The sequence below is a fragment of the Narcine bancroftii genome, chromosome 1, assembly GCF_036971445.1.
Source record: "Narcine bancroftii isolate sNarBan1 chromosome 1, sNarBan1.hap1, whole genome shotgun sequence".
Lineage (NCBI taxonomy): Eukaryota > Metazoa > Chordata > Chondrichthyes > Torpediniformes > Narcinidae > Narcine > Narcine bancroftii.
The window spans coordinates 143,289,196-143,313,396 of NC_091469.1; positions in this window are offsets into that span (position 1 = coordinate 143,289,196).

Below are 24,201 nucleotides of genomic sequence, written 5' to 3' on the forward strand. Positions count from 1 at the left end.
ACTCATGGGCTGAAAAGACCTGTTACCATGCTGTATGTCTCAATTAAAAATTAAAAGGTTGGCCACTTCTATCTCCTATGAGGAACCTGGTCAAAGAGAAGTGGTTTGTTCTTTCTTCTGGTGTCACTTGGTTTCCATTACCCAACCTCATACACATTCAAGTTATCAGTCTTTCACCATTTTCAGTGATCGGGTGTGATTGACTTCATGAACTGATGATGCATTTCTACAAGGGTCACTAAGAACACCTTTGAGCCAATTGATAAACAGCTTGAAGCACCAACCTGATGAACCTCTGTCACCCTGGCAAACTCAATTCACATGTCTAGAATGTAAAGTGACGTCTCAGAAAGGAAATGTACGTGGGTGAGAACACGATCTGTCTGTTTCCACAATGTATGCACTCTTAGTTCATAATTCATGTGGAGGGCATTGAAAAAAACCTGGCCACGTATTTAGAACATAGAATATTGGACATGAACCCTTTGGCTCGTGAAGTTGTGCCAACCTATATAAAATAGGGTGGCATGGTTAACGAGGGTGGCATGGGTAGCATAGCAGTTAGTGCAACACTGTTACAGTGTCAGCATTTGGGATCAGGCTTCGAATCACATGCTGTCTGAAAGGAGTTTGTACGTACTCTAAGTGCCTGCATGGGTTTTCTCTGGGGCTCTGGTTTCACCCAACCGTTCAAAACGTACTGAAGGTTGAAGGCCATTTGGACGGCATGGGCTCGTGGGCAAAAAGGGCCTGTTACCATGCTGTAGGTCTAAATTTAAAAAGAATAAACTATTTCACTTTTAACCTCACAGCCCACGACCCTCTGTTTTTTTTCTATTTCACTGGCTCCATTTCCTGGTCAATGTACATTTGCAGGATTCCACGCATTAGTGCACCTGTCCATCGGAAACCATAGAGACAGGAACGAAAGATAACCCCACCTGCTCCCACTCCCCTTCCCCTGCCCCCCCCCAGAAGTTAACTTTCTTAACCATGCAGATTGCGAGCGATTGCAGCAAATTGTATTCTACTAGGTCAATTTCAACATCAGTGTGGCGGTCACTTTCCATTAATTGACCTTAGATTTGCTTTATGCATTTCAATGAAAGAAAAATGAAATTTGATCTCAGTGGAGCTGGCAATCTCTTACTTCATGATTAGGTTGCTTCAGGTTATTAGAACCTGTTGAATTAGAAGGATAACTAGCCAAGAGGTTTGCACTTTTTTTTGTTTACATACTTTTGTATATGTATCTTTCTTGAGTAAAGTTGTTTTGGACCACTGATAAGTAGAAATTTGACCTAGCCCACAGGAAAAAAAGAATCTCAGGGTTCTATGTGATGCCATGACAGTAAATCTGACCTTTGAACTTTGAATTTTGATCTTATATTTTCTTCCTCAATCAACCCAGATCAGGAGTGGCCAACCTTCTAATTTAAAATTTTTAATTTAGATTTACTGCACAGAAACAGGCCATTTCGGCCCATGTGTCTGTGGCGCCCAATTAACCTACACTCCTGGTAGGTACATGTGCCCTGAAATGGCCTGTTACCATGCTATATTTCTAAATTAAATTAAAAAGTTGGCCACCCGTGTCCTAGACGATTGTGTTGCAAAATATCCATCACGATTTAATACCATTTTGGATAAAGAAAATTTGAGACCAAATTTTAGAACTGAAATAATTAGACTAAATTTCTCTTGGTGTTGACAAAGCATATTCTTCCTTTTTTGGTTTCCATAGTATTTCCTCTTTCTAACAGGGAGTAAAATGTAAATATGCCAGATTGTCTGAGCTGTTGCCTGATGAAATTCCATTTTTTCCTGGGCATTGTAAGTGTCAGCTTCGGGTAAAATATCAGAATTCCTTTTCATTTCTGGGTTTGGTAATTAAAGATCAGATGGTCTATTTAATAAGTATTCTTTCTCAAAAACAGTTGATGTTTTGTTTTTCAGTGTCTGCTTATATGGCTTCTGGGGTAGGTTTGCATTTGTTTAATATAATGGTTCAACGAAAGCCATTAATGGACTGAACTCTTATGTCCTTTGATGAGTTGAAGCAGTTCTTCTTTATTTGTTGTTTTGGAAACTCAGACTTTTAAAAGTAAAGAAACAATTCTGACATTCAGCCGCAAGCTGCAGAGTATAGAATTTGCCTGAAGCAAATTCTCACACGTTGCCAACAGATGTTGACCAAAATAATCTGCTCACTGATGCCGGTTGGGAGATGAATTCTGGCAAGGATAGCAGAGATATCACACCTGCTCTCTGAAATAAGACCACAGATATCTTTTTTTTTAATTTAAGTTTTAATACCGATATAGGACTCAATTAATATAATAGCAATAATACATCGAATATAAAATAATAGAAAAACATTCATGAGCTCCGAAAAAATCAAATGGTGAGTCCCTCCTCTCCAGACAGGGAATAGAGGGAGATAAAAATAAAGAAAATAGAAAATAAAAAAGCAGGAGCAAGGTTCGACAACTCAGAGTCACATCATTTTAAAAGTATTACATTTCTAGTAAGGAGTGTACTATTTGACAAATATCAAAATAAATTATACAGTCTGGGCATTTAAGTAATCTAAATAAGGTTTCCAAATTTTAACGAACATACTATATTCCTAAGACTATAAGTGATCTTCTCAAGGGGAATACAACTTTGCACTTCCATGTTCCAACGATCATTGTGAAGTAGGGAATAGGATTTCCATGTTACCGTTATACACTTCCTGGCTATTGACAATACACTTTTAATAAATTTAGATTTACTTCTGGAGAAGTTAACTTTTATAACTGCCAAATGTCCAAGAAGAAACAATTCCAAGGACAACAAATATCTTTTAACATCCACCTGAGAGGTTAGATAGCCAGAGTTCAACACCTCTTTGGATAAATAACATTTCCAATTGGTTCCCCATCTGAACATGGAAGATTACAGCTCATTTCAGCTCCTTCAGCCCATGATGTTCTGCTGACTTACTCCACAACCATTGAAGGTTTCCCTATCTCACACCCATAACCCACTATTTTTCTTACATAGAAATATTTCCTGAGTCAGTGTGGATTTGTGCTTGACTCTCTGGAACTAAAATGAAGACAACAGCTCCCAAACGAGAGATCAAGCATGATATCCAATAAGTGAACCGGTACGGACTTGAAGGGCCGACATGGCCTATTTCCGTGCTGTAAATGGTTATATGGTTATATGGTTAAATCACGATGACCGTGTTGTGCTCAAGGTAATGACTCATATGTTGTACGTGCGACTAGGTTATTTATCCCTGGAAGTTTAAAAACTAATTCAACGCACTTCTTGTTATTATACAAGCATATGTTCCCTCCATTAACCCCATCTATACCTCTCACTGCTTTGGGAAAGTAACCAATATATTAAAGGACCCATCCCACCCTGGTCATCTTATTTCTCCCCTCTTTCTGTTAGGCAGTAGCTAGATTTAAAAAAAACATGGACCAACAGGAAAGAACATAAAATTATAAGAAATAGGAGCAGAAGTAGGTCATCCTGCTCTGCCAGTCAATAAGACGATGGTTCATCTGACGATAGGCTCATCTCCAGCTACCTGCATTTTTTCCCTTACTATTACAAAATACCATCCAGTCTTGTCTTAAATATAGTTACTGAGTTAGTTAAGTCTTCACTGCTTCCATGGGCAGAGAATTCCATAGATTCACCACTCTCTGGGAAAAGCAGCTCCTCTTCTCCAAACTAAATCTACCCTGAATTTTGGGGTTATTCCCCCGAGATCTCATCTCACCTAACAGTGGAAACAACTTACCTACCTTTATCTTATCTATGCCTTTCATAATTGTATATATTTTCTATAAGATCCTCTCTCATTCTTCTGAATTCCAGCAAATTCAATCTTCAATCTCTCCTCATAGGCTAACCACACCCCATCTCTGGAATCAATCTAGTGAACCTCCTCTGCAATGCCTCCACGGCCAGTATATCCTTCCTCAAGTAAGGAGACCAGAAAGGCATGCAATGTTCCAGATGCGGCCTCACCAGTATCCTGTTGCAGCATAGGACAGTGTTAATTTTCCTGTTGCTCTCAGATTCTCAAATGGATGTCTAATTTGTAAAATGAAGTCGCCCTTGCCCTGTTTTAGCTGTACTTGTTGTTATACCCTGCTCTTTGTAATATGAGACTCTGCACTATTTAATTTGTAGTAACATTACACTCTGCATTTTTGCTTTTATAACTGCCCAACCATATTGGATGGAAAACTTCCAAAAAATGTGAAGATGCCACACATTGGTTCTCTGCTTTAATGATGCTACTTATAAGATTGGCATGTAGATTGAAATCTGGAGCCTTGTACTCCTAACCCTACCCATCCCATCAAATTTTACTCCGAAACCAACAAGTAGAAGGGTAACTGGGTATGACTTGAGCAGTGGCCTCAACCATTTACACCAGGCAATTGGATACCTTACCACTCATAGAAGGGGTGGGGTAGGGGTGCCGGGGGGCGGGGGGGGGGGGCTGGAGATGATGAGGTCCTACAATCTCTCATTGCTGAAAAGGAAAGGAATTATTTCAAAAGAAATGGTCTTTCCTTATGCTCATCTAAACCATGATGAGTGGACATACGATCTTCATCTCCATAGGTGGCACAGTTAGTGTAGTGGTTAAGCAATGCTGTTACAGTGGCAGCGACCTAGGTTTGAATCCGGTGCTGTCTGTAAGGAGTTTGTACGCTCTCCCTATGGGTTTCCTCTGGACGCATAGGTTTCTTTCGAGTGCTCCACTCTCCTCCCACCAATTAAAAACGTACAGAGTTGTAGGTCATTTGGGTATAATGGGAAAACTTATATGCACAAAGTCAACTCTTCCTAGCGACGCCTCCAGAGGCAGGAATTCTCAGAGAAAGGTGAGGTGCAGAGCAAATTCCTGAAGTTATTGTAATGCCTGGAAAGTTACTGCTATGAGGCACGCTATCCAGGCTGATTTAGTTTCTCTGAAGCAAATGAGATGGAGGACAGAGTTGATTTGAGCTTTAGAGAGATCTTGAACTGCAAGAATCTTTTCCTTCAGCAGGGAAGAAAATAACTGGAAACATAGGCTTAATTTGAAGGTAGGGTTGGAAGGATATCGAGCAAAATTATTTTAAAGAAAAATGGAAATCTGCAGCTCACAAAGATGGGAGCTAGAAGGGGGGGGGGGGGGGTTGGTGCCGGCAGAAACTCTAATCATATTTGCTATGGACTTACATGAACTAAAACAACTGAGAAGCAGAATCAAAGATTATTTTTTGGTCATCAAGAGTCAACTGGCATAACTGTGCTTAAGTTTCTCAGATTCTTTCCTGGAGTCCTACACAATAGTGGACCGAGAACCAAACCATATTTTATCATATAAGTCAATGCCACAGTCCACTGGCAAGAAATATTTTCTCCTCTTTTATTCACAACCCCCACCCCCAACTTAGACGTTATAATACACCAGTTGTGGACCCAAAACAACATGAATTTTTTTATGCATTCCTGTTGCGACTGGCATTGCCGGCACAAATTGTCAGCTTGAGTGGCCTATGAACTGAGGAGATCATTAAGAGTCAACTATATCAGGGTAGATGGAGTCAACAATTGGTCAGGCCACATAAAGATAGATTTTATTTCCTAATGACATGAGTGAACCCAATGTTTTTTTTTAAACCACTATTGGTAGTTTTATGGTTACTATTTCTGAAATAACTCTTTAGCAATATTCAGATGTACTTAGCTACCTTTATCTAACTCACCCAGTTGCCAAAGAGAACAGTAAGCTCCTGTCTGTATCAGTGCTTGGAACATGGGCTACCAGCCCAGTAATTTAATATCCATACATCTCCAATAACAACTAATATTTATTCTGGGCACTTTCTAACTGATGGCTTTAACATTGAATTCTCTATTTTCTTCTAGCCCGCTCCCCGTTCTCCCTCTCTTCCACATCTCTTTATTTTCATTCCTCTACTTCTACACCCCTTCCCTCTCCATTCACCGAGCCATCCCCCTTCCTCCTGTTTGCTGGTGTGCATTCCCTCCCTTTTCATTCTGGTACCTCCACCAAAAATTGCAACAAGGAGCCATCTCATGAGGTACCTGTAGCGGCCCCATGAGGTGCCGGAACTGTCTCTTGGGGTGCCAGAGCAGTGTTCCAATGAGTTCCAAGAGTGCCACACCCCTGGGTACCACCTGCCTGTGGGTCTGTACTCCACCCTCCACCTCTCCATCCCCATCATTTTGTTTGGGCACCTCCCTACATTTTCCTCACACCTTGACGAAGTGCTCAAACCCATAATGTTAGTTATGTATCTTTATCTTTGCCATAATAAATAACATTGTTTGACCCGCTGAATTTCTCCACCATTGTGTTTTAACACTTCCAATGACCTTCCTTTGCAGTCACAGAAAAAAAATCTTGTGGAATCTTAGGATCTAATTGTTTTATGCATGAGCGAGAAGCTGTTCATGGATCAGCATCTACATTAACAGTGAACAGGTTTGGAAAGCATGTTAACAAAATGAGGGCAAAAAGTCCATGTTTCAAAGGTTAATTATATTGATTGCTCTTGAATTATTGGGCAGTCATTCATCAAGGGAGCTCTGTTCACTGGGCCGTTGAACAGTTGTGATAAATACATGAGCATGGAACTAACATTAATCTAAACTTCAGTACGAAAGGTATTGAGGAAATAAGCGAGGAGAACATTTCATCCGTGACTGTGCAGGTAACCAGGTCACAAAGAAAGCAGCTGGAAGAATGAAGAGAGGTATAGTTTATCCAACCTGTATTTGTGGTACAGGTAATAAAATGACTCCAGTATGGACATAGCATTCCAATAAACTTTGCAATCTCAGATCAGTGAAATTCAAACCAATTGATTTCTGGCCTCAATGTACTGTTGTACTTATTGTTTTAATGGAATCAGCACTGGTAGGGAATATCAATGATTCTGGCTATAATCATCTTGCAAGTTTCTTTTAACCAGAACCTTGCAATGTCAGGTAAAATAAGAAAAGCTGCACAACATCGGCCATAAAGAGACTGCAATCAACTTAATTATACTTGGAATAGTCTTACAGTGATTCACCTGAAGGGAAATGCAATTTGTGATTTCTGCTCTTGCCCCAGTTATTATTTCTTCAGAGAAAAGTTGAAACATTAAATGCGGACTTAGAGAAAAAGACTTGCTGGCATTAGAGAGGGTTCAGAGAAGGGTAACAGGGGTAATACTTGGAATGAAAATTTTGGTATATGAGGAAAAATTGTCAGCACTTGGACTGCATTCATTGGTGTACAGAAGAATGGGGGGGTTTGGGGGGTTCATAGAGGCATTTCAAATGCTGAAAGGCCTGGACTGGGTAGATATGGCAAGGATGTTTCCCATGATAGAGGATTCTAGGACATGAATTCAGGATAAAAGGGTGTCAATTTAGAACAGAAGGTCGTGATTCTCTGCAACTTGTTGGCACAGGTGGGTGTGGAACAGCGATAATTAAAGCAGAGATTGACACGTATTTAATCAGTCAGGGCATCAAGTGTAATGGGGAAAAAGTTGGGGAGTGAGTAGATGCATCAGCTCATGATTACAATGGCAGAGCAGACGTAAGGGCCAATGGGCCTACTTCTGCCCCAAAATCTTGTGATCTTGTGAATGTGGAATGAGTAAGGAGCACGGGTGCAATTTATTCAATCCTATCTTGGAGGAGGAAGTAATCAAGAAAGATCGGAATTTCTGTGTTATCAATCAGGGTCCAGGAAGACGCTGGAAGTAATCTTGAGCTAAACCAGAAATAAGTTTGAATCAAACAAGCAGTAGCAGACGGGACTCAAGGCAGGATTAAAGAACTTAAAAGATTGGAACAGGAATAGTTCTTGTGGTCACTTGACCCTGCTCCCCCTGTTAATAAGATGGCTGATCCTGCATTGTCCATTTTGTCACCTGAGCTCATTAGTACCCATCGAACTGATAGCTAGGATTGGGCTGCAGTACCTTTGCCAGGCCAGCAACAGGTTTGTTCGAGAAAGGTAAACACTGGCCTCGCTCAGATACTCAAAATATGGCAAATGATTTCAGTCAGATAATCATTCTCCGAAACTTGAAGCCCTTGCCTTTCTAGTTTTGTCATAAAAACTATCCTTCTGCTCAATTTTGACCAGGCCCATCTTTTTGTCTATTTAACCAAATGCCAATTGCCCAAATTAGGTCTATAGTATAAAGTCTATGCCAAGCCTATTTAATTGCTATTTAATTACATTACCTTGAACATGCTGGGAGTAAGTTGTATTTGCAAATGCTTTGTCCAATTTACAATCTGATGGAATCAACCTTTCATGTCCTAAATGTCACCACCTGCAAACTTACTGATCCTACCTCTGCATTCATATTCAAGTTGATTCTGTAAGCAGAAAAAGTTCTAGATTGATCTGACTTCCAATCAGAAGAGCATCGCTCCACTACTATCTTCTACCTCCTATCATTAAACCAAATTTTTGATTCAATTGTCCAACTGTCCTTGAATTCAATACAACTTAACCTTCTGGACCAGTATATCATCCTGGGAGTGTTTGTCCAAAGTCTTTCTAAAGTCCATGTAGTGAATATACTGGACAATGAAGATGTTGCTTCCTGAACACTTTTGGGGTGCTTTTATACCAAAAGAAAAATGCCTTATTGTTTTCCTATCACATATCATTTTTTTTTAGCCATAATTGACTTTTGTGATTTCCTGTCTATTTCTAGCAATCAAAATTATGAAGCGCAACATTTTCTGCATTCACACTTGGTCTTCTTCTCTACTGATCTTGGTGCAGTCAATGACGAACCTGATGAAAGATTTCGCGAGGACGTTGTGATCAGTTGCATCGTGGCGACTGGAATCCATCAATGCTGGCTGACTACTGTTGAGCACATATGAAAATCTGAGGCAAAATTATTTAGTCCAGTTGAACTAATGCAATGTGTCAGCATTATTATGCAATTAAACATAGTAAATTTAATAAAAGTTAATTTAATGTTTCTCCAACTTTCTACATAATACAGCAAATCTGAAATGATCTTTGTGTTCAGCTTGAAGGTGTCCATCATATTTCCCATTTTTGTTCAGGAGCAAATCTTTTGGAAGAAAAAATATTGCCCATTGATATCTATAACCCTGATTTCATCATGCTTCTTGGTTAACTCTTCAAAAACCTCCATCACATTAGAACCATAGAACATTACAGCGCAGAAATAGGACGCTTCAGCCCTTCTAGTTTGTGTCAAAGGATTTTTTTTGGTCTAGTCCCACTGATCTGCACCCAGTCTATCACCCTCCATACCTCTCCCATCCATGTACCTGTCCAAATTCTTCTGAAATGTTTAAATTGAGCCCACATTCACCACTTCAGCTGGCAGCTCATTCCACACTCCCACCACTCTCCATGTGAAGAAGCCACCCCTCCTTCATGTTCATCTAAACTTTTCCCCTTTCACCATTAACCCATGTCCTCTGGTTTGTATCTCACCTACCCTCAGTGGAAAAAGCCTATCTAAACTTAATCTGTCTATCCTCCCCCCCCCACCCCCATAATTTTAAATACCTCTATCAAATCTCCTCTCATTCTTCTAAAGGAATACATTTCACCTGCATTTAGCCAAGCTATTTCAGATCAGCCCTTCCTTTACAAAATATTCATAAATGCTACCGCTTAGTAGGTAAATCAAAAATTTCCACTGAATTAGCAGGACTGAATTAGATCCCCCAGCATCGTTCAACATGCAGGACTAATGGAAGCTAGTAGTGGCAGCTGCATTGCAGGAGGAGAGGAGGGAGGAAAGGGAAGGAGAAGGATGCAGCCTAACATGTAAGAGGTCATAGATGGAAATAGTGGGAAGGTAGAAGAGAAAAAGTTATGAGGGAGGGGGTTATCTGTCTGAATGGAGAGGGAAAGGAAGTGGGGAGCTGGAATAAAGAAGACAGAGGGATAGGGAAAGAAAGAGACTTGCGGCGGGTGGGGGAGGTTAATGGAAATTGGAAAAATTTAAGTTAATGATGACTGGTTAGAGAGTGCCTGGATGAAATACAAAGCACTGATTTACTATCTTTCCTTAATTACCCCAGACAAGAAATTTTCATTTAGGACTTTACCGACATGGTCTGGTTGAACATGCAGTTTACTCTTAGGGGATTCATTCTTTCGTCTTGCTCTTGCACCTGACAAATTTATGGCATGACAACATCCTCCATAATCTTACCTGCCAAGTATATTTGGAGGCCTCATTTTGCCCCATTAATCTCTCCCTTAGTCCTCTCCTGCACCCACAATATTCCTCAGGCGATTTACTTGATTGTCATTCCCTGTGAAATGCTTCCTTTATTTTTCATTTGTCCAATTGCTCCTGCACCTTTTATGTCATCATTCACGGAATGTGAATGGTAATGGAAATGCCAGTCCATCCCAATTGCTCTTATGTTGAGGAGATGCTAAGCAGTCAACCACATGGAAGGGTCTTTAGTTACATTTCGTTGATAGTTTGTTAGAGTTGTGGATATCCTTCCCTGAAGGTTGTTAGTGAACAAAATAGGATTAAAACAAGAGGACATGAGTTAAGAATTAAGGGGCAGAGGTTTAGAGGTAACATGAGGGGGAACTTCTTTACTTAGAGAGTGGTAGCCGTGTGGAATGAGCTTCCGGGAGAAATAGTGGCAGTGGAGTCAATTGTATTATTTAAGAAAAGGTTGGAAAGGTATATGGATGAGAAGAAGATGGAGGGTTATGGGCATTGTGCAGGGAGGCGGGACTAGAAAGGGGTGTTTGGTTCGGTGCGGACTAGAAGGGCCTAATGGCCTGTTTCCGTGCTGTAATTGTTATGTTATGTTATGTTATTATAACAATCAAATAATTTCACAATTACCTTCACTGATACCCTCTAATTTTACACTTTATTTTTGTGAATTCAAATTCTAAGCTATCCTAATGGGATTCAAGCTCATGGTCGACAGATCCATCAGAAAGTCTGCAACCGAAGCATCACTTTATCATGTGTTGGCAACTACTTTCTGGGAACAGACGTCATTAATATCTTAGTCAAGATACAGATAAGTACCTGAGTGAAACACAATAGGATGTAGACTGTGTGGTTGTAGTAAACACACCAAAATGCTGGAGGTACTCAAATGGTCTTTTCAACATCTATAGGAGACAAAGATATATTCCTGACATTTTGGGCCTGACCCCTTCAAGGAAAAATCAGAAAAGGCAGGAGAAGGAGATCTCAGAAAGTCTCAGAATTCAAACAATGGGGAAGGAATTCAGACCAACAAAAAGTGTTAATTCAATGTGATAAAGGACAAGGTAGAATTTATTATGTTTGTGTGAAAGCAGACAGGCAATGGAGAGATGATGGGGGAAGAAGGGGGTGGGTTTCTTTAAACAAAAGCCAAAGAAGTCAATATTAATGCCATTTGGTTGGAGGGTGCCCAGTCAGAAGGTGAGGTGTTGTTCCTCCAATTTATAGGTCTAGCAATACATGAGACCATGGACTGACATGTATGCAAGGAAATGGGATGGAGAAATGAAAATGGTGGCCTCTGGCAGACAGAGCCGAGGTGCTCAACAAAGCAATCACCTAGTCTGCATCTAGTATCTCCGAGGTAGAGGAGACCACAGCGAGAGCACCGGATGCTGTAGGTGACCCCTGCTGATTCACAAGTGAAATGTCGTTTCACTCGGAAGGACTGTTTGGGGCCCCGAATGATGCTGAGGGAAGAGGTGATCACAGGGGTAGGTCCCAAGGGGACGATTGGTGGGGAGGGAGGAGTGGACAAGGGAATCACAGAGTGGGCAGTCCCTGTGGAAGGCAGAGAGGAGTGGAGAGGGTATTATGTGTCTTGTGGAGTGATCATATAGTAGGCCTGTCCCGCATCGGCCTTATCAGCCACAATCGAGCCTGCAGCTGACGTGGACTTTTACCCCCTCCATAAATCTTTGTCCGCGAAGCCAAGCCAAAGAAGAAGAAGAAGAAAGAAACATAGTAGGCAGTGAAAATGGCACAGGAGGATCTGTTGGATGTGGATGCTGGTGTGGTGGTAGATGAGACTAAAAGAATCCTATTCTTGTTGCGCGTGGGGGTGGAGAGAACCAGGGAAGATGTTTGGGTAATGGAGGATATGCAGGTGAGTCCTGAGTTGATGGTAGTAGAGGGAAAACCATGGTGTTTGAAGAAGGAGGACGTATCTGATGATATGGCATGGAAGTCCTCATCCTGGGTTCAGATGCAATGGAGACAGAGGAATTGAGAGAATGGAATGAAATCCTTACATGGGACAGGTTGGGAATGGGTGCAGTCGAAGTAGCTGTGGGAATTGGTGGGTTTATAGAAGATGTCTGTTAAGACTTTGTCCCCTGAGATAGAGACAGATAGATTGAGAAAAGGGGAAAGGTTTAGGGGGAACATCAAGGGAAGTTCTTCATTCAAAGAGTGGTGGGAATGTGGAATGAGCTGCCGTCTGATATGATGAATGCTCACTCTTAAGGTTTAAGAATAAATCGGATGGATACATGGATAGGAGTGATCTGGAGGGTTATGGAATGAGAGCAGGGTAATGGGTCTAGCAGAGTGGTGGTCAGCACAGACAAGAAGGCCTGAATGGCCTGTTTTGTGTGCTGTTGCATTCTATGGTTCTATGGGACAGTGTTGCTAGAGATGGACTAAGTGAATTTGAGGTTTGGCTAGAAGTTAGCATCAAAGTGAATGAAGTCAATGAGTTCATTATGGGTACATGAGGCAGCACCAAAGTAGTTATCGATGTAGTGGAGGAAGAGTTGTGGGGCCTTGCCTGTGTAGGCTTTTAGCATAGATTGCTCCATGTAGCCAACAAAAAGGCAAGCATAGCTGGGGACCATGCGGGTACCCATGGCTAGCCCTGGTGAAAATGGGATGAGACAATTCTCCCAGCCGGAGGAGGGTGGTGATGGTGGAGGGGAACTGATTGGTTCTATTGTTCAGAAAGAAACAAAGGGCTTTGAAGCTTTCAGTATGGGGAATCGAGGTGCATAGAGATTGTATATCCATGGTATATGAGGCATTGAGTTCAGGGAACTGGATATTGTTGAAGTGTTGGAGGGTGTGTGGTGTCCAAGATGTAGGTAAAGAGGGCCTGGACCAGAGGGGCAAAACAGAGTCAAACGGAAACCAATTCACTGGGGCAGGAGCATGTGTGCTCAATGGGTTTGCAGGAACAATTAGATTTGTGGATTTTGGTAGGAGATAGAAACCGGCGGTAGATGGTTAGAAAACAAGAAGGTTGGAGGCCATGCCAGGGAGGTGACCAGAAGTGATGAGTTCAGAGATGGTATGTGGTACTTTGATTTGATGAGTTTTGGTGGAGTCCTGTTGGAGGGGTAAGAGAAGGTGTCTGAGAGTTTTCATATGACTTCAGCCAGATAGAGGTCATTGTGCCAGGCCATAACAGTGCCACCCTTGTTTTCAAGTTTTTTGGTGAGGTTCAGATTGGGGCGGAGAGAATGGAGATGTTCTGAAGGGGTGAAATTGGAATGAGTAAGGGGTGTAGTGAATTTGATATGGTTGATGCCAAATTTGAAATATTAAGGTTCAGAGCAGGTTAGAGGATGGGAATGAGGTGTTCAGGAGGAGGAAGGCATTTTATAGTGGGAGAAGGGATCTGTAGTAGGGGGTGGAGGATCATGGTTGTGGATGTAAACATGGAGATGGAGCCGAGGGAAGAAGAGTTTAACATCATGGTGGGCATGGAACTTGATTCCTCCCCATTGTTTGAATTCTGAGACTTTCTGATATATCTTGCTTCGCCTTTTCTGATCTTTCCTTCAAGAAGGGCTCAGACCCAAAAATTCTGCAATATATCTTTGACTCCTATAGATGCTAAAATGATCAACTGAGTTCCTCCAGCATTTTGGTGTGTTACAGATTAGTACTGTACCTTGCAACCTGAAAACAAAGATATCAATCTTACAATAGACAATAGACAGTAGGTGCTGGAGTAGGCCAACTGGCCCATCGATCCAGCTCCTCCATTTCTCAGATCATGGCTGATCATTCACTATCAGTACCCATTCCCAGTCTTATCCCCATAACCCTCAACTCCCCTGCCCACAAGAGCCTTATCTAATTCCCTTTTGAACATATCCAGCAAATCTGCTCCTATCATTCCACAGATCTACACTTCTCTGAGTAAAGAAAAATTCTGGTAACTAACGTCTCAGTCCTAAAGGGCCTTACCTGTATTCTTAAACTATGCCCTCAAGTCCAAGTCTCTCCCAACATTGGGAACATGTAATCCGAATTCACCCTGTCTAGCCCCTTAATAATCTTATATAACTCAATCATGTCTCCACTCATCCTTCTAAACTCCATCGCATATAAGCCCAGTCTTTCTATCCTTTCAGCATGTATCAATCCTGGCATCCCAGGAACAAACCTTGTAAATCTGTGCTGCACATCCTCTATAGAAAATATGTCCTTTCTCAAATTTGGGGACCAGAACTGGATGCAATATTCCAGGTGAGGTCTCACCAGGGCCCTGTACAACTGCAGGAGGGCATCTCCACTCCTCTATTCCAATCGCCTCTTTATGAAACCAACATGCTATTTGTCTTCTTTACAGCTTGCTGAACCTACATGCTAGCTTTTAATCACTGGTGTACAATTAAAGCAAAACTTCACTTCTGAATCTACAGGGGTCATCTATTGCATCCACTGTTCCCATTATGGGCCTCCTCTGCGCCAGTGAGACTGGACACAGACTGGGAGATCCTTTGTTTGAGCACCTTCACTATGTACACTGCAATAACGGGGATCTCCCAGTGGCCAACCACTTTAAAGCCACACATTATTCCCACACTGACATGTCTATCCATGGCCTCACTCATGCACTGTCAAACCAAGACTATTCATAAATTGGAGGAACAACACCTGGTCAGTATCCAACAGCAATAAAATCAGCTCCTTGAGTTTCCGATAGGCCTCTTGTCCATCTCTCTCTCTCTCTCTCTCTCTCTCTCTCTCTCTCTCTCTCTCTCTCTCTCTCTCTCTCTCTCTCACTTTCTCTCTCTCTCGCTCTCCCTCCCCATCCCTCTTTTTACTTTCCTCCAGTTTCCAACCCCCTTACCCTCTCCATTCAGAGCTACTCCCTTCCATATCTACTAAGATTTTTCTCTTCTACTTTCCCACCTCTGACCTCTTACCTGTAAGCCTACAGTTTCCCAGCTTTCCCCTCCTCTTCTCTTCTTCCCATCCCCTCTCGCCTGCAACATTTGGTTCAGATGCCTACCTCTGCTTTTTGTTCATAGCTCAAGGAAGGGCTCAGGTCTGAGACGTTAGTTACCATTTGCTGTGTGACCAGCTGAGTTTCTATGGCACTTTTGTGTATTGGGGAAGAGCGAAAGTGGGCTGCTCACTGGACAAGGTCAGTCTGCCACTCAATAAATTCTCAGCTGATCCTATTATAACTTCAGTTCTGCATTCCAGCCTGCAAGGTAGCTTTGCACTTTCCTGATTTTTAAGAACCTTGGCCTTAAAAACCTTCAGAGACTGCTTCTATCAACTTTCCGGTGGGTGGAAAGTTACATGGACCAATGTCTCCAAGGTGACTCCTTATTTTTAAAGTGACCTCTAATTCGAAAACCTGCTGCAAAAGGAAACATCCTCCCAGTCAAGATAACTTTCTTCTCAAACTTCAAATTTTGCATTGAACTTTTTGATACCATTTTTCCATCCCAGTATCAACAGGAAAGCAATAAAAATGATCAAATCTAGACCAATATGGCTTGTAGCCTCCTGAATTTATTTCTTCCAACAGAGTTAAATCCAACCAATTGACTTAAACTCCTCAGGGTCAGTCAAGCATCTGAATAACACTCAGAAAATCAGATATGATAAAAGTTCTCTAAAACCTCCCAAGGAAAACTGGTTATTAGTGATGTAGTTCCTTCTTTTCATCAAGAAAGGTTGCATACAATACAGCACACCTTTCCTCAGATATGGCTGAGTGTTGTGAATTATTGACTTCTTGAGAGATATTTTGAAGGCAGCAAAATAATCAATAGAAATCAAAATCTGATATAGCCCAATTTATTTAAGGGATATGAATGATGAAATTCCAGATATGCACATGTGTGCAGGCCACACCTCTTCATTGCAACTTCAAGGTCTGAGAATAATTACCGTATATTTGGTGTACAAGTCGAGTCATGGAACTTCAAAAAAAAAGGATCGAATTATATGCTAGATATACTTTTGAGAACTTAAATTCAGCTCAAAATCTAATCCACACCAATCTGGCGTATAAGTTGATCCATGGAAAACCAATTTGGTGTATAAGTTGACCCATGAAAAGTAGATTCAGCCTATGTCGATCCTTGAAAAATGTTAAGAAACCCCGACTGCATCAGATTTTCATTGAGATTTTTATTGGAAACAACACAATTATAACCCTTCAAAATCGCTATCATTGTCTGAAATCAACAGCGCATTTACAACCCTTCAAAATAATTCTCACTGTCATTGTCTCAGGCAAAGATGGTGGCAACACATTCATACTCTCTCACTGTTTAAACAGTCATCATATGGGTCCCAGTCTCTATCTGATGAGATGGCTTTAGCTTCATCATCTGTGTCCCACAATAAAGCATCTTCCGTGCCCTCAATTGCACAAGAGATACTACACTTTTTAAATGATTTTATTACAGTCTCTACTTTCACTTTAACCCATGCTTCAAGCACCAAGTCGCACAGCACATCAAGTCGCACAACACATATTGCCCTGTCTTTTGTAAATGACTTTTCTGCACTCGACATCCCTGTATTCCATTCCTTGTGCACATGGTCTTTGAATGGCTTGTTCATGCAGACATCAAGAGGTTGTAATGTAGGCCTCAAACCATCGGGGATAATCACCATGTAATTATTATGTAGTGCTACTCTATTTTTAGTCTTCTCAGTTAAGTGGCTATGAAACATATCCCAGCCAGCAAACTTCATTCTTTTCGTAAACCGTCCAGCCACACATTGTCTATCCATAGTTTTACACTACTTTCATCCATCCATCCATTTTCATGGAAATGTACAAAAATGCCTGCAGGGAATTTCATTTTCAGATTAATTTTGCATTTGAAGATTATTATGGGTCTTAAATTTGTCCTGCTGGCCATGCACGATAACACCACAGTAAACCTGGTTCTTTCATGGCCTGGTTTGCACAGTTTTAACACTTTTCCATCCACTGTTCTATCCCCTATCATGTTGAAATTCATGGGTGTTTCCTCCATGTTTCCGATATTTGCCAATCCAAACTGTTGTTTCTGCTAGTTCCGCCTAATAAACTGGTGAAAACTTATAACTTCGTGATCAAGATCTTTTGCTAGTTTCTGTGCAATTTTTTCCTGTTCATGAAACAATTTTGCCAGCTGACTGTAGCCTCAAAACCATCACTGAGGTTTGGGTGCGACTTGGCCCACTGCTGGTCACATGTTCTTATTTCATTTTGGGTGACTATGTAGCAATCATGTACCCATTCTGCAACGTGATTTTCCAACTCTGGCCAATGGCTTTTTGGTATTTTTCTTAAAGTCTCTTCTTTCTTCCTCCAATCTCTTACCAACATCTCATATGCATCAAATTTTCTTGCAGCAGCGGAGTTGTTGGCTTTCTTGGCCATTTCTACCGCTGACAACTTAAAACTTGCTTCGTATTTTTGTTGCGAGTTGCATTGTGTCGATGGATCCTCCACAAGAGCAATCGCCCCCAGCCAACACCCAGTAGATCAATCTGCACAATCTTTGCGAGTCGACATATATGCTGGTCATTGCGATCTTTGAGGATCAAGGGGCCAACTCAGTTATGTGGTTCAACCTATACCCCGGATATACCATAAAACCTTTAAACTGAGGCTGAAAAATGGGGGTCAACTTATATGCTGAAAGGTACCAATAGCGCAGGTCCTCCCTGATACTTTTATTATAATAGAGTTTGAGTGTAATGCTTTGATTATAATTTGGATTCATTTTGGTGAGAGGAAGCAAATTCAATCATATGTTCTGTAAAAATAGTTACCAAACGTTCAGAAATGTGACAACTGTCTGTTTAATGCAACTAAATATAAACCTGTAAAAACAATTTCAGATTTTAATGGGCTTTTTTTAAACATTGCTTCTTCAACAAAACCTGCTCTTCCATTGCTGAAGTGGGAAGAGTAGGAGGCTTCAAGTACTTTGGAATAAATATCGCTAATGATCTGACCTGGGACAAGCAAGTAGATGGGACAGTCAAGGAAGCTCACCAATGTGTTTTTTTTTCCAGGGTTATTGACCCAGACATCAGGAGTTTTGCTGTACCTCATCCAGGGGTTGTGACCGCTGTTGGCAAGAAGAGCCATCCAATTCAAATGGAAAGACCCGAGACCTCCAGCAGTGTTTCAATGTTGTTTTTCATATTTATGACTTGTTTAAGAAACAAATAGATATCATGTATTTGAATTCATCAATGAAATCTGAAGATACACGGTGACTTTTCCGGCTTATTTTCATAAAATGTAAATGTTTCTAATGTGACCTGATATATTTACTCTTCCAGACGCGATATATAACCATATAACATTTTCAGTAGGGCAACAGGCCACCTCGACCCTTGTAGTCCGCACCGATTTAAGTGAACTCCACTAGTCCCACCTACCTGCTCCCTGACCATAACCCTCCAACCCCCCTCACATCCATGCACTCGTCCAACCTCCTCTTAAATGACAAAATTGACCCTGCTGCAACCACCTCTTCCAGAAGGTCATTCCACTCAGCCACCACTCTCTCAGTGAAGAAGCTTCCTCTTATGTACTTCTAAAGTTTTGCCCGCTAACCCTTAACTTATGACCCCTCGTTCCAATCTCTCCTACCCTCGAGGGGAATAGCCTATTCACATCTACTTTATCTATTCCCCTCATATATACACCTCTATCAAATCCTCCCTCAACCTTCTATGCTCCAATGAATAAAGACCCAGTCTATTCAATCTTTCTCTGTATTCTAGATACTGCAATCCAGGCAACATTTTAGTAAATTTTCTCTGCGCCCTCTCCACCTTATAGTCTTAACTTTGTTTCTTTAAATTTATGGTAGAAATCAAAAGCTACAAAATATATGTAACCCTCAGGATAATCTGCTCAGCTGTTTTGTTTTTTGGTTAGTTGTTTTTTTATTTTTTTTATTAGGGCAGGTTAGGTGTTTTTTTTATATACAATACTGACTGAAAAAGAAAGATTTTTTTTAATACAGTACTTTGACTGAAAAAGAAAGAAGAAAGCTCACCAACACTTCTACTCTCTTAGAAGACTAAAGAAGTTAATTATGTCCCCTTGTCTAACAACTGCAAGTCACCATGAAAAGCATGCTTGCTTGGCAACAAATTGCAGGTGACGCATTTCTGCAAAACCCAGATTTATTTTAATTAGAAAATATTGAAGGAACAAGACTGCAGCGCGTTGAATGACTCAAAGACTTCTTGATTCAAACCAAGGCTTTTATAAACATCGAGGTCAACCAGTCCAAACTGACCTGGGTCTGGTTAGGAGTAGCCCTTTATGACCTGCAAGTAGGTGTGGCTACGGCTCTCAGCCAATCACTATTGCTATATGCAAATATATACAGTGGGGATAGGATCCCATACCATCACACAAGACCTAAATTAAAATTGTCAATATACAAATTAGAATTTGTTAAAATTAGATTAGCAATGGCAAGGGATTGCATTGCAGTTACTTGGAAATCAAATACGCCTTTGAGTATGGCACGATGGAATGCAGAAATCCAAAGTTGTATTCCTTTGGAAAAAATTGCATATAATTTAAGATATAAATATGTTGTGTTTTCACAAATTTGGTGCCTGTATATTTAAATATTAGGTTAAAATTTATAATGCTGTATTTCCTGCACCTCACGAGAATCTCCTCTGGAATGTATTAAAAGATTTTGTTTAAATATGTATATTGGATGATATTCCTTGAAAGTTTCTTTTCTCTCTTTTATGTAACTATATTTTATTTCCAAATTAACTATTCTGATAATCAGGGGGAGAGGGTGTTTCAGTGAGGGAGGATTGTTTTTTAGGGGGTGATTATATACCATCGTGTATGTGGTTTTAGATTTTTTTTCTATGTGTATTTTGTATTAATATATCGAATCTGACAACAACATGTATGGAGAATATTTTAAATAAAATATTCAAAAAAAAGAAAAGCGTGCTTGCTGGATGCATCCCAGTTTGGAGAAGGAGTTGTCTGCTCAAGATTGGAAGAAGGGAATGGGCACAGTTCCAAACATAATGCAAACTTCCATCCCTTCCATTTACTCCTTCTCCACCTTCTGCTGGGAAAGGCAGCTAATAAACAAACATTTCTCTTCTCCTTGCTCCCATTGGGGGGAGAGATTGTGCAAAAGACAAAGAAAATTTCTTCCTCTCAGCCATAAAGCTCTTGAAAGATACCCACGGCAGTGTTGTCCTTTTGGGTTTCCTTGGTACCACTTGATCCTAGCCTCTGTGTAGCGCAAATAAAAGCTCTCAAGACTGGAGGGAGAACAAATGCTTTTATTAGCTTGTAACTAAGGTCTTATAGTAGTCTTCAGAAGGGTTCTGAGTTTAGGTGGGAAACCAGGGTTATATGTGAGCAGATGGGGGCGGAGCCAGGAGGGGGAGCCAGCCATCAGAACAACACCCTACCAGTGAATCCCAGTTCACAGCTTTCATCCCTTCCTGAAGAATTTAAGGTCTATGAATGAAGACAGAGACCATGGATTCAGAAAAACAGTCAAAAAAATAGAGAGTTATTTACAAATTTACAGATTTAAGCAGTTTGGGGTCTGGAAATTTTGGTGGAGCGCCTTAGCACTAGGGACCCTTTTGAGTCTCCTGGTCCTTGGTCCCCTTGTGAGGGAGGAGAGGCAGGCTGGGTCACTGAGAGAGAGAAAGAGAGAGAGAGAGAGAGAGTGAGAGAGAGAGAGTGAGAGAGAGAGAGAGAGAGAGAGAGAGAGAGAGAGAGAGAGAAAGAGAGAGAGAGAGAGAGAGGCACTTTACTGCAGCAGGTTCGTGGAGAAGACTTCAAAATTTGGAAACTTCATAAAGACCCCATTTGAAGACGGGTTTTGAGTTCCAAGTTCAGTCTATTCGAAATGGAAATTGCCTGATACCAGTGAACTTGGAGCATTGAAAAGTGAAAGAATGAACAGTGAAACAAAGAACTTTTCCTGAACACATATTCATTACATACATGTGAGCTTAGAATTAGAAGGGGGTTAAGTTAATAGTAATAAGTTAAATATTGACCTTATTATTACGGATGACATTTTTGTTTAAGAAACCATCGTCTTGGTGAATTTCTATTTGCTACTGGCTTTTGGAGTTCTCTGGGCTCATAACACTCCTCAGTCCCCATTCCCAGGATCAATTTGGAGTTCTCTGGGCTCATAAACTCCTTAGTCCCCACTCCCAGGATAAATTTGGAGTTCTCTGGGCTCATAACACTCCTCAGTCCCCACTCCCAGGATCAATTTGCTTTCACCTGGTAGGGCAGGGGGCGTACATTTTGCTGTCTATGCGAAGGTTATGTGTGCATCCCCGTAATGTATCATGGGTTAATCGCCCAGGACTTAAAAAAATATCAAGCTCCCCTTGGATATCTCAGGGACGCACTAATCGCTGATATCCTCCTCCAGGGCTCAGCAGTAGCATAAGCCCTCGACATGTTAATCATCTCACTGTGGGCGCAAGGATGGACCATGAACCTAGAAAAGGTACAGGGTCCCAGTCAAACAGTCCTTTTCCTGAGCATTCAGGCAGCAGAGAAATACCTACGGCCGCTAAAAGCAAAATCCTCAATGCAGTGCCCACCAACAAGATTGCAAAGTTTTGTGAGTCTTTTGGGCTACTGGCACCAACATATTCCCCATCTCACCATGCTCCTCCATCCACTGTACAGCGTTTCCAGGACAGCGTTTCCAGGAAGAAAAAAGCCATGATTCATTGGCAACCTGAAAAACAAACTGCTATATGCAGCTATATACACGGGTTTGTGTATGTGTGTGTCTTTTACTCCTGTTATGACTTTCCTACACATGTAAATAAAATATGACTGTTCAATCAGCTGTGTTCAGATTCATTACCCTTGGGACCTATCAAATCAGTTTCACGCACTTAACAATTGGTGCTGTGAGCAGGCTCCTTCAAGTTCTGACTGAACACAGCTGCAGGGGAGATGTTTTGGAATCGGGGCAGGAAATCTAGTGCAGGCAGTGAGGATAAGATCCCCAGGTGGACTGACAATAGTGCAGGGTTTGGGAGTTGGCAAGCATGCTGGCGGACCATAGCAAACCAGTAGACTGGTCCAAGTGCCTGGATCCACATCTTGGGAAAATAGGTCACCACTTGTTGTCCCACTTCAAGAAGTCGGGGTTCCCAAAATCCAAGAGGAATCAGAGGGGTGCCTTTTGGCTGCTTGTGTCTCTCCTTAGAAACCAACGTGAGATCACAGAAAGGAAAGATTTGGAGAGGGCCGCAAAAAATAAGGATATAAAGGTCGTCCAGCAGCGCTGCTGTGCACTGCAGGAGGTAGCAAAGGCTGCCCCAGCCTGAGCCACTGATATCGAGGTGAGAGGGACAGAGGTAGCTGACAGGCATGCCAATCAAGGTCAAACTCACCCCCAGTGAGTGAGTTTGTCCTACCCATGGAGCCATTAGCTGAGGCCATTTGCCAGGATCCAAACATTAAAGGTTTCAGAACAGGCCAGGAAGAGCATAAAATCAATTTATTTGCCAAAGTTGTTCTGATCGATCTGACAGACCCAACACACTCGTTGCCCAAGCTGTGCTCCACTCTGGAGGACTATGGGGAGATCTCTGTGCATAAGATCAATTGGGATAAATACAAACTCATGCCACTTAGGAAGGGGGATTAGAGCCAATGTCAACAAAATAGTCAACTGAAGTGGCGGAAAAATGGGAACAAATATCTAGGAGTTAGAATAGATAACAACTTTAATAATTTACACCGGGTGAATTATTCACCCCTTGCTTCGATAAACCGAGGAGGATTTAAATGGTTGGATGTCCCTGCCCATTACATTAGTGGTGTCACAGAGAGGGGAGGTGTCTCAGAGGGGGGAGATGATGTTACAGAGGGGGTGCTGATGTCACAGCATGGATGAACTAGTGCTGCGTTGCCATAGCTGAGCTGTGCCATGGCACAGCAACATGAGAAAGATACCTCTCCTGGAAGGGGATTCTGGCCCACGTGTGGGAGTAGGAGGGTGTCTCATCCCAGGGACCTGGAGGAACAGTGGAGAGACCCCCAGCTCTGGGAACAGAACAGCACAGAGACTCCCAGCATTGTGAGACGGAGCAGCACAGAGAATCCCCCCTGCCCCCATCACCGGAGACTGGCTGAGTTGTACACAATTTGAAGTGGTTGGGCCAGGAAGTATACAATTCTATGCTCCTGGCATGCAGTGTGTCAGACCATGAGGAAGAGTATCATCATCCTCATCTTCAAAGGGGGGGAAATAAGGAGGGTATCAATAATTGGAGACCCATAAAATTAATAAAAGCTAAGTATAAGGTATTTGCCAATCGGGTCAAGTCTACTTTGGAGGGATGATCCACCCAATCCAAACCTGCATGGTTTGAGCAGGAAAATCTGACAGCCTTATGCTGCTCAGAGATACCATTGCCTTTATGCAGGACAGGAGGGTGTACACCTGCCTGCTCAGCTTGGATCAGAGAGAAGGCTTTTGACCGCTATTGCACATGTATGTGACGGACATGCTCTCCTAAATGGGTTGCGGGGAGGGAATCCGGAATTGGATTAAACTGCTCTACATGGACATCCGTAGCACAGTTCAAATCAATGAGTGGCAAACAAATAGCTTTCCCATCAAGTCTGGAGTTAGGCAGGGTTGCACAATCTCTCCCGTCTTATTTGTGTGTTTACATGCAGTCCTTTGCGGAATCCATCAGGCAGGGCAAGGGCAGAAGTGAAGGGACGTGGCCAGGCAGCAGAGGCACTCAGGTCAAGGCTTTGCTGTACATGGTCACCGTCTATTCAGACACACAATCAGTCTGCAGGTTGATCAGCGTCTGCGATCAGGGTAAGGTGCAACAAAAGCGAGGCAATGCACTTCGGTAA